This window comes from Sceloporus occidentalis, unplaced genomic scaffold (assembly GCF_023333645.1).
Source record: "Sceloporus occidentalis isolate IW3139 unplaced genomic scaffold, rSceOcc1.0.p SCAF_114, whole genome shotgun sequence".
NCBI classification, from domain to species: domain Eukaryota; kingdom Metazoa; phylum Chordata; class Lepidosauria; order Squamata; family Phrynosomatidae; genus Sceloporus; species Sceloporus occidentalis.
Window position 1 is genome coordinate 2,465,928 of NW_028317094.1, and position 16,552 is coordinate 2,482,479.

Genomic DNA, 16,552 nt, shown 5'->3' on the forward strand with positions numbered 1-16,552 from the left:
CATTGTTTGGATTGGAGTGGGCAGTTCTGACGTAAACGCTGAATTTCTGACTATGTGTTCTCAATAAAATTCTTTGTTGTTTCAACAGACTGGACTCATTGGTGTACAGAAGTTCTGCATTTGCACAAAATTTACCCTTTCTTCTCTCCTCAGCCATCATCTCCATTCCCAGCTATAAGAACAGCAGAGGCAAACACACATACATTTATATATATGTATATATGTGTGTGTGTGTGTATTATATCTACATACATACAGTATACATAGACTTTATTTCCAATGCAGAGCCTTCCTTTCTTGCCTTTCCTGGGCTCCATTGTGGCCTCTTCGAAGTGTCCTCAAAATAAGGAAGGAAGGGGAGGTCACTGAGCCCCCGGCACACTCCTTACCTTCCCTCAAAGGCCGCCAATGGAATAAACAGCAGGAGCAGTAAAGCCCTGGTGATCCCTGCACATGATCAGAAGTGGTCTTTGGATGTATGTGCGCATGCACAGTCTCAGCCCTAAAGCCATTGCTGCCCTCACACTCTGTTCTGAGGGAAGGAAGGATGGAAATGGGGGGAAACCGTTGTTTGTTCAGAGGAATGGCTGGAATGTCTTCGGGGGGAGGGGGGCTTGGGGATTATAAGAAGAAGGAATCCCCTCTTCTCCCCCCAACCAAAACGCAGGGGGCCTGCCATGTCTCCTCTCCCTCTTTCCTTCCCTGCCCCCTCCTCGGGGGATTCCTTGGGGCCCTGGTACTTGGGGGTTATCATGAGAAGAGAGGACAGGGGGGACCATTGGAGACAGGCATGACCATGGAGGGGGGTCCAAAGATAAAAAGGGCTTTGAGGAGCCCCCTCCATCCTGGAAAGTGGGGCAGAGGAGAGTCCCTCCCTTCTGATGCCTCATTTGGAGAAGATTTTTGTGCCAAATAAAGAGCACCACACAGCATAGGCTTCAATAGCATTGGAAACAACATTATTTGGGGGGGGGGGAGGAGTTTTCTCTGGGGTCTTGGGGGGAGGAGGGGGGAATCTGGGACCTAACTCAGGCACTTCCTCCCAGAACCCATTATTAGAGCCTTCCACAGCTCACTGTGATGCTTTAAATGACCATTTTGCAAATAAAATCTCTCAGATAAGAGCCAACTTGGATGCCGACATTATTGCTGATGCTATAGGTGAGGTGTCCAGTGACTCTGTGAATGGGATCATCCTGGATCAATTTAAATCTGTGAGTACTGAAGACATGGACAAGCTCCTTGGAAGTGTGAAGAAGACAACTTTCCCTCTCAACCCTTGCCCTTCATGGCTAGTCATCCAAGGAGGAGATGCACTTAGGACTTACCTGAGATATATCATAGATGCATCTCTGAAGGAGGGCTATTTTCCATCTTCCATAAATGAAGCGGTGGTACAGCCGCTTCTGAAAAAGCCCTCCCTAAATCCCTTGGACATGAACAAATACAGACCGGTCTCCCATCTTCCATTTCTAAACAAGGTGATTGAGAAAGCTGTTGCTCTTCAACTCCACGTGGTCTTGGATGAAACAGATTATCTAGACCCATTTCAAATTGGCTTCAGGATGGGATACGGAGTCGAGACTGTTATGGTCGCCTTAGTAGATTATCTCCGCTTGAGTATGGACAGGGGAAGTGCAACCCTGCTGGTGCTTTTGGATCTCTCAGGGTCCTTCGATACCATCAACCATGGCATCTTTCTTGAACGTCTGAAGGAATTGGGGACGAGGAGGCAATGCATTGCAGTGGTTCTGGTCCTATCTCTTGGGCAGATTCTAGATGGAGAATCTTGGGGATAGTTGGTCCTCTAAGAGGGAGCTTAAATCTGATGTTCCTTAGGACACATAAACATGAAGCTGCTGGGAGAGATCATCTGGAGACATGGCATTGGATGTTATCAGTATGCTGAGGAATCCCAGATATATCTCTCCATGTCCCGGAGTTCAGCGTCAACTAAGAAAGGCATCTCCCCTCTGAATGAATGTCTTGAAGAATTAATGGGCTGGGTGAGAAAAAAACAGAATGAAGCTGAATCCAGATAAGACAGAGCTGCGTAATGCTGGAGATCCTAATCCAGGTATGGAGGTTTGACACGTGTGATCCACCTGTATAAGGGGTCACACTTTCCCTAAAGGACTATGTTAGTAGTTTGGGGGATGCTCCTGGATCCATCACTCCAGATGTCAGCTCAGATACATGTGACGGCGAGGAGTGCCTATTATCTCCTTCAGTTGATATGCTAACTGCACCCAGTCCTGGAAGCTGAAGACCTAAAAACTATAGTTCTGATCTTAATTTTATTTCATTATATTTATCAATTATTTCTATTAACTGATTTTCTGAATATATATCTGCTCACCTTTTTCCTCAAATAATTTTTCAAAATATGTAGTGAAAGTATTTTTAATTTTCCCTTGTTCCGTTATGATTGTGTTATTTTGTTTAATTTTAGTTATCATTTTCTTTTCTCTCTCATTCTTTAATCTATTAGCCATCCGTTGGCTTATTTTATTAGCATTCTCAAATTGATTTTGCTTTGATCTTCTTAAATTTATAGCTATTTCCTCTGTCATTTTTTTTCTCTAATTGTTCTTTCAATAGTTTTATTTCATTTGTTATTTTTTTATCCCCTTTTGTTTGTTGTAGTTTTTGTTCTCTAATTTTTAATTCATTCCTAATTTTTTCCTCTTTCTGCTTTTCTCCTTTTTTTATTTCCATTGTTCTTTGTATAAATAGTCCCCTTACAAATGCCTTACTAGTATCCCATACAACCTTCATTTTTACCTCCTTTCCACTGTTTTCTTTAAAAAACATCTTTAACTCTCTCTTTACCTTATTTACAAATTCTTCGTCATCTAGGATATCCTCTTTCATTCTCCATCCTATATTTTTGTCCCAATTTATATTTAATCCCAGCTCTATCATATTATGATCCGACATCGTCCTTGGCCAAATTTCCATTTTTTTCTCTTTAGTAACCAGTTGCTTCGTCACGAAAAACATATCCAACCTTGAGAAGGATTTATGTGCATCTGAATAGAAGGTATACCCTCCTTTGTTCCCATTACAATGTGACCAAACATCTAACAAATTAAATTCCTCTTTTAAAACAAAAAACCTCTTGGTAATTTTCCTTGTCTTTTCTTAATTACTTTTTTCTGGGATTTCCTGTCCCAAATTGGATTTCGAACTCCATTGAAATCTCCTGTCAAGATTAATTTGTCATTATCAACTTCTCTCTTAACCTCCGCCAAATTTCTATAAAAGGTTTCCTTCTTCTCTAATGGCCCATAAACATTAATCAGTACATATTTAACATTATCTATCAAAATCTCCACACACAAGAATCTGCCGTCTTTATCTTTCTTCTTTATATCTCCATCTTTTATTTTTGTTTCCTGTAAACACAATAAATCAAAATTATTCTTCCCTAGATACTGCATTACATGCTTTCTCTTTCTCTCTTGGCTTATTCCTTTTACATTCCACGAAACTATTTTAAGCCCCATTTTCCTTTTAGAGAGGTTCTTATGTCTTTTATGTAGACTTTCCTATCTCTCCTGAGTAACCCTCTTCTGAGCTTTTGTTTCCCAAATTGTCAGTATTTTCCTCCTTAATCCCTAGATTATCTCTCCTTCCTTGCCCTTTTCTCTGGGTCTTTTCTTCTCTTTGTCTATTTACACTTTCTCCTTCCTTCTTGTCCCTTTCTTTATTTCTTTCTTCTTGCTCTCTGTTATCTCTGCTTAATCTCTCATAAAAGGCTTTTGCTTGTTCTATTGTACTTATCCTATATCTCCTCTGATGGTAATGAAAGATCACTCCTTCTATCTTATCCCATCTGTACAGTATCTCATTCTTACTGCAAAAGAATATTGTTAGGAATTTATATTCCTGTCTCTTTCTAATTATTTGCAATGGTAAATCCTTATAAATTTCCACTATTCTATCTTCCACAATCAATTTTTTCTCATAATTTCTTTACAATATTTGCTCTCTCATCCTTGAGCTTGTAAAACATACCGTAATGTCTCTGTCCAATTTCCTTTCCTTTGCTATCTTTGAGCTAAGTCTAAATATCTTATCAATCTGTGCCTCCATCAAATCCTCCTCAATATCCACATATTTTGCCAGCATAGGTATAATTTTGTCATATATTTGTTTGTCTTGTTCTTTAATTTCCCTAATTTTAATTGCCCTTTCCCTATATCTGACCTGCTGCAGAAGATTATTCTGTTGTTCCCTTAATTGAGCCTTTTCCAATTCTTCTGTTTTTTCCCCCAGACTTTCCGTTCTTTCTAATACTTCCTCCACCTCCACTTTCACTCCTGATATCTCTTTAGCTAAGTTGTCTATTTTTCCCCCTAATCCATCTAGAGGAAAGGAGATTAAATGATGGTCAGAAAGTGGAAAGTCAGGTGCCAGGTAGTCAGAAATGGCGCAGTTTGCAGCAAGAACCAGGTCAAGACGGTGACCAAGAGAATGAGTTGAAGAGTTGGACTGTGGTTGGAGGCCAAAAGAAGCCAGGAGAGAGTTAAAGCGAGATGTTGTCGGGTTATTGGAATCATCAACGTGGATATTAAAGTCACCTAGGATCAAAGTGGGGACTGAGTCTGAAAGAAAGAATGTCAGCCATGATTCGAAGTCTGAGAGGAACTGGGTGGCAGAACCAGGAGGGCGATAGATAACGGCAACACGGAGCTGTAGAGGAGAAAAGAGTCTAATAGGATGAAACTCAAAAGAAGAGGAATGATAGCTGGTGGGGAAGATAGAACTTGAAACTGGCAGGAGTTAGATAGCAAGGTACCAACCCCTCTTCCTTGACCCTCAGGACGGCTGCAGTGGGTGAAGGAGAGACCACCAAAAGAAAGGGCAGAGGAGGTTGTAGTATCATGGGCTGGGAGCCAGGTTTCTGTGAGAGCGAGGAGGTTAAAGAGAGAAAAAGGTCATGAATTGCTGTTGCTTTAGGGGCAGCAGAGCGGCAGTTCCAGAGGGAACAGAGGAAGGGAAGCAGGGAGACAGGGAGAGGCCGAATGGGGATCAGGTTAGGAGAAATGTGGGGAGCCATGGGAGGGATAGGATTCACTGCCCAGTGATTAACGGGGAAAGGTGTGACACAACAGCAAGGATGACCCTAGCAAAAACAGCAAGGATGACCGTAGCAAAAGAATGGAGACAAAGGAAAGTTCTTGAAGTAGAGGAAGGCTGTTAGGACTATTTGATGCATTGGAAGCAGATAAACTCACAAGGATCTTACAAAACCAAAACTAAACTAAAATGTATAGATTGATAGAAGACTGGGATAAAGGGCTGGACTATATCAAAAAAGAAAGGAAGACTGAAGGGCATAAAACGGATAAAGAGAAAACAAAGACACAGCAAAGAACATACACTTTGGAAGTCTTTTAGTTTGTTTGTTGTGGAATCTGAGGTTGGATGTATGGTGCGTTTCAATGTAATTTAGTATGTTTTACAAGTTTTGTCGCTTGTGAATATTTGTATTTGTCAAGTCTTTTAATTGTATCAGTGTTATTGTTGTTGGTCCCATAGGTTTTTTTTTCCCTTTTACCAATAAAGTTTTAAAAAGTACAGAATCCTGAAATCTAGAAAGCATATCCAGGAGAAGGTATTTAGGCCACACTGCAAACAATAACATCCAAAATCCACAAAACAGTGATACCTTTCTCCTGTTTGATGTTTAATACTTTTTTCCCAATGAAGAAGCCAGTTGAGCTAAAAGCTTGTTTTATCTATTTTGTGCATTTTGGTTGGCCACTAAAGGTATCCCTGTTTTGTGGATTGTGGGTGTGATTGTGGTTTGCTGTATGGTCCAGCCAGCATGGCAACCTCTGGATATGATCCCTAGAGTAGGAATCCCTCTTTGTCTCATGGCTGTTTGGGGCTTTTATTCCTCCCTCCCTCTCTGCCCCATAGAAGTCAAGGGTACTTACCTTTGCTAAGGTCTCTTCCAAGGGGCTAGGATTCAAAGACATGGGTTCAATTTGCATTACAGAAATCATGCATTTCAACACTGCTTTAACTGCCATGGCTCAATTCTATGGAGATCTGGGATCTGTAGTTTTGTGAGCTATGTCGCCTCTCTCAGGGAGCTCTAGTGTGAAAAGAGACTACAAATCCCAGAATCCCATAGCATTGAGAAATGGCAGTTAAAGCAATGTCAAACTGCATGAATTCTGCTGTGCAGATTCAACCATAAGCCATGTTATGCAGGAATATCAGTATCCTAAGGGATCTTGTAGCACCTTTGTTACTAACTGAGTGAAAAAAGTTGTAGCATATGCTTTTGTAGACTTGCGTCTGGAGTTTTGTGGAAGAGAGTCATGGCAACCCTAGTAGCCAGAACCTTCTTTTGTCCTCCATTTTGGGAGAGGAGAGAGGGAGGCCGAATGGAGAGCTCCCTGGAAAAGAAGCCATGCCTGTCCAGGCTGAGAGGCCAGAGACCTAGGAGCAGGGCCTCTGCGGTTGGGGAAGAGTCACTGTCTGAAGCATTGGACCTTCTGGGACCTTCCTTTTGTGCCCCTGGAATACAACTGCTTCTTCCCACCAAGAAACGCAAATAGTCCTCTCCGAAATCCCTTTCTGGGAGCATTGGTGAACTGCCCTGGGCCCTACTACGTTGCAAGAAATAAAAATACACATTTGAAAGAATCCAAAGCAGCTCATGCTTAAATAATACATGCCTTAAAAGTGGCACCAGATTCTCCCCATCCCACCCTGGGCTTCCCTTTCAGGTTACAATGTGGTGGGCAAAGCATGACCCACGGCTCCATGCATCAGGGACTTCTCTGTAACCCACAGCGGTCAAAAATGTCTGGGGTCTTTTCATGATCTTGGGATGTGAGGGGCACTTCCGCCATGTTTTGTGGGTCCCCTTGGTCAATTTAACACCATAAGATGAGGTGTGCTCCACTTGCTTCCAAGAAGCATGGCGAAAATGTCCCTCATGTTGATGCTTATTTTAACCAATTCTATTTTATATTATTGCCTATTGTTTTATACATGTTTTGTAGATTGTCAGGTTTTATTTTTATTGACTTGATCATTTGTATGTACAGCACTGTGTACATTTACAGCACTATAGAAATAGATGATGATGATGATGATGATGATGATGATGATGATGATGATAAGTCACACTCTCTCAGCCTCAGAGGATGGCCATGGGAAACCCACTCTGAAGGAACCTGCCAAGAAAACCCCTTCAGAGGCTCCCATAAGGTCACCATAAGACCTGGAAACAACTGGAAGGCAGACCCCAAGAACAACATTGGGAAATAGGTGCAAGCCTTGCCTTGGGAAAGTGTAATGACTGGGCTCCAGTCAATGGAGGTCTTCTTCAGGCAGAAAAGGGAGGTTTATGCAAATGCAGAATGACATCACTGCTACGGAAGGCTCTCTTGACCAATCAGAGAGCAAGATGAAGGTTCTTCTGGAAGCTTCCGTGAGAAGGAGATATAAGGCCTGAGAGACCAAGAGACAGTTGGGGGAATTGTGTCGGTTGGAGATCGAGAGAGAGAGTTAAAGAGCGGATCTTGGAAGTTAGTCTCAGAATTGGATGTTTGGCTTTATTTAATACTTTATATGAATTGAATATTATATACTTACAAATATTGTACCTGCAAGATCCTTAATATCTTGTAGGACTTATATTTCAGTTATATTTTGTTATTTATAATAATTATCTCCGTAGAGTATGTACTACTCAGGCAGAGGCAGCCTCCTTGTATTCTGGTGGCCATTTTGTGTGCTGCTTGTGACTGTGGGGAATAATGTTCCGGAACCTTCTCTGAAGCCTCAGTTTCTGAGAGTGTTTTCTTATTACTCAGCTCTGCTCCTTCTGGGGAACATGGGTTTTAAAAGGGATCAGAAATGGGGAGGATAGTTTTAATACAAGCCTTATTCTTCTTCTTCTTCACAAACATTGGGCTTTGGCTCCTCAAAGGAGGGTAGTCCCCCCAAAAAGGCCAAGAGTGTCTCCTTTGGGAGGTTTCTTATTAATAGATTTTCAGGCAAGAAGGAAGGAGAGAGACCAGAATAACTCATATTACCAAGAATGAAACAAACAAACATAGAAACAAACAAGAACAACAAAAATAAGGATTAGAGACTAAAACAAACGATTTATTTTTTAAAGGAAACCCATTATTAGGAAGGTAAAAACAAGAATTGGGTGCTTCCACCCTATTAGAACGGATTTAGGCTGTATCTACACTACAGAAATAATCCGATTTGAAACCACTTTAACTCTCCTGGCTCCATCCTATGGAATCCTGGGATTTGTAGTTCATTGTGGCATGAGAGCTCTCTGGCAGAGAAGGCTAAATGTCCAAAAGGTAAAATCCCAGGATTCAATAGCACTGAGCGTTAAAGCAGTGTCAAAGTGCCTTATTTCTATAGTGCGGATGCAGCCTTCTTGGGAAAGGGGCTGATGCTGGGGAAAAGAGGATGAATGCAGAAGGAAAGGAGGACGGACAGACGGAGGGCCACCTGCAGCTTGACTGGCCTCCCTGAGCAGACAAGACCTGAGCTGGGTTGTGGACGATGGGCCCTCTTAATATCAATATTAATATCTCTCACTATTGATGGTAATTAAGGAGGGGATCAGGTTCCTCCTTTCAATAGCATCAGGAAAATGTTTAGGTGTTGTTAAGGTTTCGAAACCCTGTTTGGGGACTTTTTGTGTTCTCACAGCCATCGGGTGCCATCATGAAAACATTTCTTTAGGATCAGAAATCCTGTTTGGGGTCCCTTCTGACTTTGGGGCCTTTTCATCCTCCATTTGGGTTCACTGAAGGTCTCAAACTGCCAACTGCCAAGTGCTGAGGCAGAGGTGGCCATTTTATGTTTCGGCAGCCATTTTGTGTTCCAGAGGCCATTTTGTGCTGTTTGTGACTGTGGGGAATAATGTTGCAGAACCTTCTCTGAGGCCTCAGTTGAACAGAGGCTTCTCTTTCTCTCCTGAGGCTCCAGAGTCAGAAGGAGGCCAGGCTCCTTGGGCCAAAAGGAAGGAAGTGTGTCCCTTTGTGCCTCTGGCCGTCCATTTCGGGAGAAAGGAAGGAAGGAAGGAAGGAAGGAAGGAAGGAAGGAAGGAAGGAAGGGGTCTGTGGGGGTCTGAGGAAGAGGAGGCAGGGGACTCAGGGCCAGTGGGGAGGCTGGGCTTTGGGGGCTGGGAGAGAGGTGGGAAAAAGACCCTCCCTTTGGGCCCTAGCTGGGGAGGGTCCCACCGGTCCTTGCCTCCCCCATTGGGAAAGGAGACCCCCTCAGCCCCCTGGACTCACTCCTGCCACTCATTCCTAGAATGGCTGGGACTCAGAAGAGTTTCCTAGGCATTGTCACCTTCTGCCCTCCATGGCCATTGGCACTGACCTTTTCCCATTGCCTTCCCTCCCTCAGCCCTTGGACCTCCTCCTCTTTCGCACTCAGAGCAACCCTTCTCTACGGCTGAGGAGACGGCCTCTGACCCAGGGAAGCTCCGGCCATAAAGGACTACAGAAGAGCCCTTTCTGGGGCTGCAGGAATCAGGGTCTTTGTACTGAAGGTAGGCCTTTATTCCTGGAGCTGAAAGAGGACTTTTGCTTAAATGTTTCAGTCCAGGATTGTGTGGAAGGGTTGCAGCTGAGAGACTGAGCCCATGCTTTGCAGGCATAAAGCCCCAAATTCGCTCTCTAACAGCATTGTCTTCCCAAAAGGTGGAAGTGAAATTTCCAGACCCCAGAGACACAGTGCGCCAGCAAGTCCGTTTTATGCGGACTGTGTGTCTATGTGGTGTTTACTAGAGTTTTGTGAGGTATTTGTTTCACTGGGTTTATATAATAAATTTACTTATGTCTTCACTTCCCAAAATGAGCATAATCCAGGATGCAATCTTCACTCATAAACTTATACATTTATAGATTTTTGTTGTATAAGTGCAACATATTCAGCAGTGTGCATATGTTTTAAAAATATACAAGGAAAAGTGAAGAAATTGTTATATTGACAATAGATCCGTTCAGAAACAATGCACACAAATGTACATGCCTCAATTTCTGTGTGGCTTTAGCAAGCAGAGGGAGGAGGTGCATACTTCATGCAACTGCTACGACTGACACACACAAACACACACATTTTGTAATTGTCAATTTTTAAACCGCTCAGATCTTTTTGGAAAGGTGGTAAATACATACATTTATTATTATTATTATTATTATTATTATTATTAACACAGCAGTTAAACTCAGAGATTTGTCTCATTTGGAAAAATGAAATGATTATTTTCACCAGTGTCTAAATGAAAAAGGGGGCGAAATGAGGGGAGGTTGTGGATCAGCTCCATAAAGTAATACAGGTCTTATCCAGCCCAGGGGCCAGAATTTCTCCACCTGGGATATAAATCATATAATCATAGAGGGCAACTAAAATGGTGAAGGGTCTGGAAACCATGCCTTATGAGGAATGACTTAGGGAGGTGGGGATGTTTAGCCTGGAGAAGAGAAAGTTAAGAGGTGATATGATAGATCTGTTTAAATTTTTGAAGGGATGTCATATAAAGGAGGGAGCAAGCTTGTTTTCTGCTGCTCCAGAGACTAGAAACCGGAACAATGGATGCAAGCTCCAGGAAAAGAGATTCCACCTCAACATTAGGAGAAACTTCCAGACAGTAAGGGCTGTTCAACATTGAAACAGACTCCTTCCTTGGAGTGTAGTCAAATCTCCTTCCTTGGTCTTCAAGCAGAGCCTGGATAGCCATCTGTTGGGGATGCTTTGATTGAGAGTTCCTGCATGGCAGAATGGGGTTGGACTGGATGGCCCTTGGGGTCTCTTCCAACTCTACGATTCTATGATTCTATGTGGCAAGAACAGGACATTCCCAAGCCAACATGGCCAGGCAATAGTGTGGAAAATGGGCAATCTCTATGTGGGCAAAGACCCTCTCAAAATTGTGACTTCTCTGCATGCAGAAGGCTGCCATGGGAATTGGGGAGGAGGGCTGGATCCCATGGAAGGGGGGCAACCAGAGAGGAGAGAGATCCTTTCCTGCCCTGCCTGACTGGGGGCCTCCCTGGGGGATGGACGGCAACTGGTTTGGCCACTGGGAGAATGAGGGGCCATCAGGCCAGACAGCCTGACCCAGGAGAACTCTCTATGCTCCAGTGTTGCTCCAGGTGGAATCAGGCTGCAACTGGCCATTCAATGACCCAGGTATTACCATAGAGTTGTGGAAGCCATCCCGCATGACCATTCCATGCCTGGTGGGAGTGTTGGGTGCAAGGTATTGGAGATGCATCCAGCTGTGTTTCTATAGCCAGAAGCAAAACGAAGACATTTTCCTGTGAGGGCCACTGGGGACCTCTGCAGGTTTCAGCAGGTGATGCCCTCATTTCACATCTAGCTATGGGGACATAACCAGGGCCTTTTCCAATTTCCCATCCCCTGATCCCCAGCTAATCTAACAAGGTATGGAGTAACTGTTGTGTAGGGGAGCTGCTGTGAGTCTATGCCAGGTCCAAGGGGCTTTGTTTGGTGCAGAGGGAGTAAGGGATGCCCACCTGTCAATTGGGCCAAAGGAGGCATATGTCACGTGCATATGTCACCAGCAGGATGCCGATCTTTGTGACTTTGAGTGCTGCAGGGTTTCTTTCCAAACCAAGCCTAACCCTGGTCTCTTTTCTCAGGAACTTCATCTTGGCCCCCTTGTACACTGCTTTGCGGTATCTTTTGCTGGAAGTGACCAAAGCGCAGGCCCACCAGGAACCCCCTGCCTACCTGATGGCTGACATAGAGGTCAAGCAGAGGGAGTTGAGCTCCAAGAAGAAGAGGCTGCCGAGGTGCAACAACTCTTTGGTAAATTGCCATCCTGATTATTAGTTTCATCTGGGTCACTGCTGGGCCAGCTCATGAAAGCAAGCGGAGAACAACTGTCCCAGTTTGGCAGAGGGAGTCCTGCTTAATCCTCTGTCACCTCATTTTTTCAGGGGCTTTGAAAATGACCCATTTCTCTCTCTTCCTCCCACTTTCCCTCTTCTCTTCAGTTCACTTCAGTTGCTGCAAAATGTGTTCCAAGTTCAAAAGACGTGTGCAGCCCATCAACTCAAAAGAGGGAGAGGGGAGGAGAGAAAGGGGCAGGGTCTTACCCTTGCTACGAGTCGGAAGCAAAAGCAATCTACTGTGCCCTTCCTCGCTTGTGCGATCTTTGTCATTAACAACATTGGCCATCTTGAACCCCTTCTGGTGTTGCTTGTCCACATAAGTCTTGCTTTCCCCATCTGTGAAATGCTGAGGGATATGGAAGAATTTCTCTGAACCTAAATTGGGGATGGGCCCAGTGGCCCTCAAGCCCAGAGTACTCCCCAGAACTGTTTTTGAAATTAGGAGAGAGATGGCTAAATTCACTATAATTGCTTGGTGACTAAATGTACTTTACATGTTGGGCTAATCAGTATCCCAATCAATCAATAATATCTCAGAAATGGTCTAAATTATATTGTTTATTATATTATTTATTATATTGTATATTATATTGAAAGGATTCGAGACAAACTGGATCTCAAAGGCTGTAGCTTTTTGCTTTCTTGCAGAATTTAAAGTTTATTTCCTGGACTGATTTCTGAAGTGTTGAAATAATATTTGCAATGCACCATGTGCTTTCCTCCCCTTTTGCTTAGTTACTCTCTGGATAAGGCTATTTTCTATTGCAGGTGACCTTTGCGGATGTAGCAGTATATTTCACTGAGGAGGAATGGAAACTGTTGACAAAGAAGCAGAAACTTACATACAGTTCTGTGATGATGGAGAATTATGAAAATGTGGCCTTTGTGGGTAAGAAATCTGAATCCATTGCCCTTCCTGTGAAGACTGAGGGCCCTTTCTTCATTCACTGTCAGAGTGCTTTGTTTCCACTTTAAAATTATAGAATCAAATCAACTTTCTGACAGTAAGGGCTGTTTGATAGTGGAACACAATCCTTCCTCGGAGTGTAGAGGACTCTCCCTTCTTGGAGGTCTTTAAACAGAGACTGGATCACCATCTTTCGGGGATGCTTTGACTGAGAGTTCCTGCATGGCAGGGGGTTGGACTGAATGGTCCTTGTGGTCTCTTCCAACTCTACGATTCTATGATCAGTTATGAGTAAAATCTATGAAGGGAAGAAAGGGGGACACAAAACCTGCTTTTTCTCTAATGTTTCTTTTCCATCTTGAGCTTGCTTAGCTCCATGGTTGATTCCAGAGGCCCTTTGTTACCCAAAATGCTGGAGTCTGGGGAGGACACCCGCAAGCGCTATGCTTTTAGGGGAATTTGGTACATAGCTCAATAGATCGAGATAGTTTTACTGGGGCAACAGTGACCTCTGGATCCCGCCCAGCTCTAGCAGGTCCTGAATCAAACAGTATGTCAGAGGCATTTGAAATAGGTTTTTGTGTTTTATTTAGGGGATACACAAAGAAGTATTAAAGCTCTATGTTCTTTCTATTATAATAAGGGAGGCCAATACATTCCAGCAGCTCTCCAAGTCTTTGTTATTAATATCTTAGCACAACTATTATACGGTTCTGAGATTTGTACTTTCAGTAGCTTTACAACCTTCGAGGCAGTTCAAGCAAAAATTTTAAGAACAATTTTACGTGCCCCAAATTGTGTTTCGAATCCCATTCTCCGTCTAGAAACAGGGATGCTATCTGTTGAGGCACGTGTATAGATATGCAAATTAAATATATGGCTCAAAATGTTTTTTGTTCCGATCGGTTTAGTGCCATTAATTCTAACAGACTCCTTTTTGTCTCCCTGGAAGGAGACACTGACCTTGAAACTCTTATCTCTTGGACTCTCACTATCTGAAATAACTGTACTAGGCTATGATAAAGCAAAATCTGTTATTTCTCAACGCATCGAGGATATTGATTTCCAGACTCATATAAGCCAACTAACTTTACATCCTGTTAGGGAATCCAGTAGACCTGGCAAATATGCGAAATATTTTGAGAATTTGAAGGTCCTGAAATTCAGAAGAGCTTTCATGTCAGCAAGGTTTAACATCTTACCATCAGCAGTCCTGGAGGGCAGATTTAAAAAGATCCCTTACGAACACAGATACTGTCCTTGTGGCTCGGAGGAAATCGAAAATATTAATCATGTTCTCTTTGGCTGTTCTTTGTATATGGAAATACGTGCTTTATATATAACACCAATTGTGTTGCAGTTTCCAGGCAGACAAGAGAAATTTTATACCAATTTTCTACTTGCAGATCAGAAGGAAGTTATAACGCAAGCAGTTGCACAATTCTTTGCAGCTGCTATTGCAAATCGTTAACAGTTTGTTAAACAGATGTAATATGTTATAATCTCAAAATCTGTATAGATGGCTTGATTTAACGTTAAATTGGTAAAGGAGGAGGTATGACCGTATTTTACCATACCATCAAACTAACCTAGTTGGGGACTAAAGTCTAATGAAATTACCCCATCAGTTGCATCTGATTAATGGCACTTTGTAGTTTAGCTCTTGGTTGGACAGGGGATATGACTGTGGTTTTGAACTAATATGTCTTGAATGTGGTACTCTATTACACAATATGATAGAGCTGTTTGTGAGGTGATGGCAGCCTACTCGTTGTCTGTTTACCTGATCGTGCAGCCCTATCCTTACTTTTTAGCCTTACTTTTTAGCCTTACTTTTTATAAACTATCATTTGGTTATACTCTCCAATCTGCCTGTACATGAACCTATGTTGTGTTTTAAATTGGAATTTTGTAATTGTGCTGGCCAAATGGCTGTAATAAAGTTATATTATTTATTTAGGGGGAAAACAAAATACACAGACACACATACTATATATATATATATATATATAAGTGTTCATGCGCACACACAAGATCTAGGAAGCAAAGGTGGGAGTGGTGAATAGATGTAAGGCTTTGTTAAAGGTATTTATTACCTATCCAGAGCTTTATTCCAATTGTTGGAATGGAGAGAGGTCAGTAGTTCCTGCGACAATTGGGGTTGGTGAGTGCATTGAGGTGCTTAGCCAAGCAAACAGAGTGTCTGTCTGTAACTGGACTGACACTGAAGCACAGCAAGTTGGGCCTGATATTTATACTGAAATTGGTGCTTGGGGCAGAAACTGAGGGTTCGGAAAGGTTTATAGCTCTTTAGAATATTTCCTGTGAGGGGAAAGCGTGGCATGAACACGAATTGAATGCAGTGTGTGTTTGATGCAAATACCTCAGACAAAGACCACACTGCCTCTCAGGTCCTTGTTGGCTCTGAATTTCGATTGCGTTCACAATCCAATGTACACTACAATCTGAGGGTGACACTCCCAGATGCAGCTCAACAATAACATGGCAGAGTATGGAAGCAAATATCTAGATATTCTATTTTTATCCTTAATTCTGTTTTTAATGTTTTTATTATATAAGTAGCAATGTACAAATAATACAATTACATTCTGTTTTGTATTGCTGCAATTGCATTCTGTATATATTGCTGGTCACTGACCGAATAAAATTTTAAGATTAAGATCTAGATATAGGTTTTGGCAATACACAGACCACTTTCCACACTTAAAAATCAGTCACCGACACAGTAGATTTCATTCAAGTCCTTGGAGGTTCTTTATCTTGAGTTACAAAATAATACAAATGAATAAATGAATGATTTATTATGGCACATGGCCAGCTTAAAAAACAAAAACAAAGTAAAAACAAGTATTACAAAGAATCACAATAAGTAAACTGCATCCTAGCAATAAGGGTAAAATCAGTTCATAAAATGAAATCCTAAACCTTGCAAGTAAAAATTGTCCCAAATAACTTTAAGAAATATAGACTTAAAACAGTAGACTGACTCTATGTCATAATTATTTCAAGATACAATCATAGAATAATAGAGTTAAAAGAGACCACAAGAGTCTAACCCCCTGCCATGCAGGAAATCCAAATCAAAGCATGCCCAGCAGATGGTCATCCAGCCTCTGCTTGAAGACCTCCAAGGAGGGAGACTCCACTACACTCCAGGGGAGTTTGTTCCACTGTCGAACAGCCCTTACTCTCAGGAAGTTCTTCCTAATGGTGAGTTGGAATCTCTTTTCCTGTAGCTTGCATCCATTGCTCTGGGTCCCTGTCTCTGGAGCAGCAGAAAACAAGCTTGCTCCCTCCTCAACATGACATCCCTTCAAATAATTAAACAGGGCTATCATTTCACCACTTAACCTTCTCTTCTCTAGGCTAAACATCCCCAGCTCCCTAAGTCATTCCTCGTAGGGCATGGCTTCCAGATCCTTCACCATTTTAGTCGCTGTCCTTTGGACATGCTCTAGTTTCTCCACATCCTTTTTAAACTGTGGTGCCCAGAACTGGACACAGTAGTCCAGGTCGGTCCTGACCGAAGCAGAATACAGTGTCACTATTACTTCCCTTGATCTAGACACTATACTTTTATTGATGCAGCCTAAAATTGCATTGGCCTTTTTAGCTGCTGCGTCGCACTGTTGACTCATTTTCAACTTGTGGTCTATTTGGATTCCTAGATCTCTTTCACTCATAATTTCATTCAGCC

General features: G+C 42.5%; 1 protein-coding gene across 1 annotated transcript in view; it reads left to right on the forward strand.

Annotated features, from left to right (window-relative positions):
• Window positions 1-16,552, forward strand: part of LOC149282475 (uncharacterized) — a 186,896-nt gene that overhangs the window by 107,771 nt on the left and 62,573 nt on the right. The gene's annotated exons all lie outside the window — the stretch shown is intronic.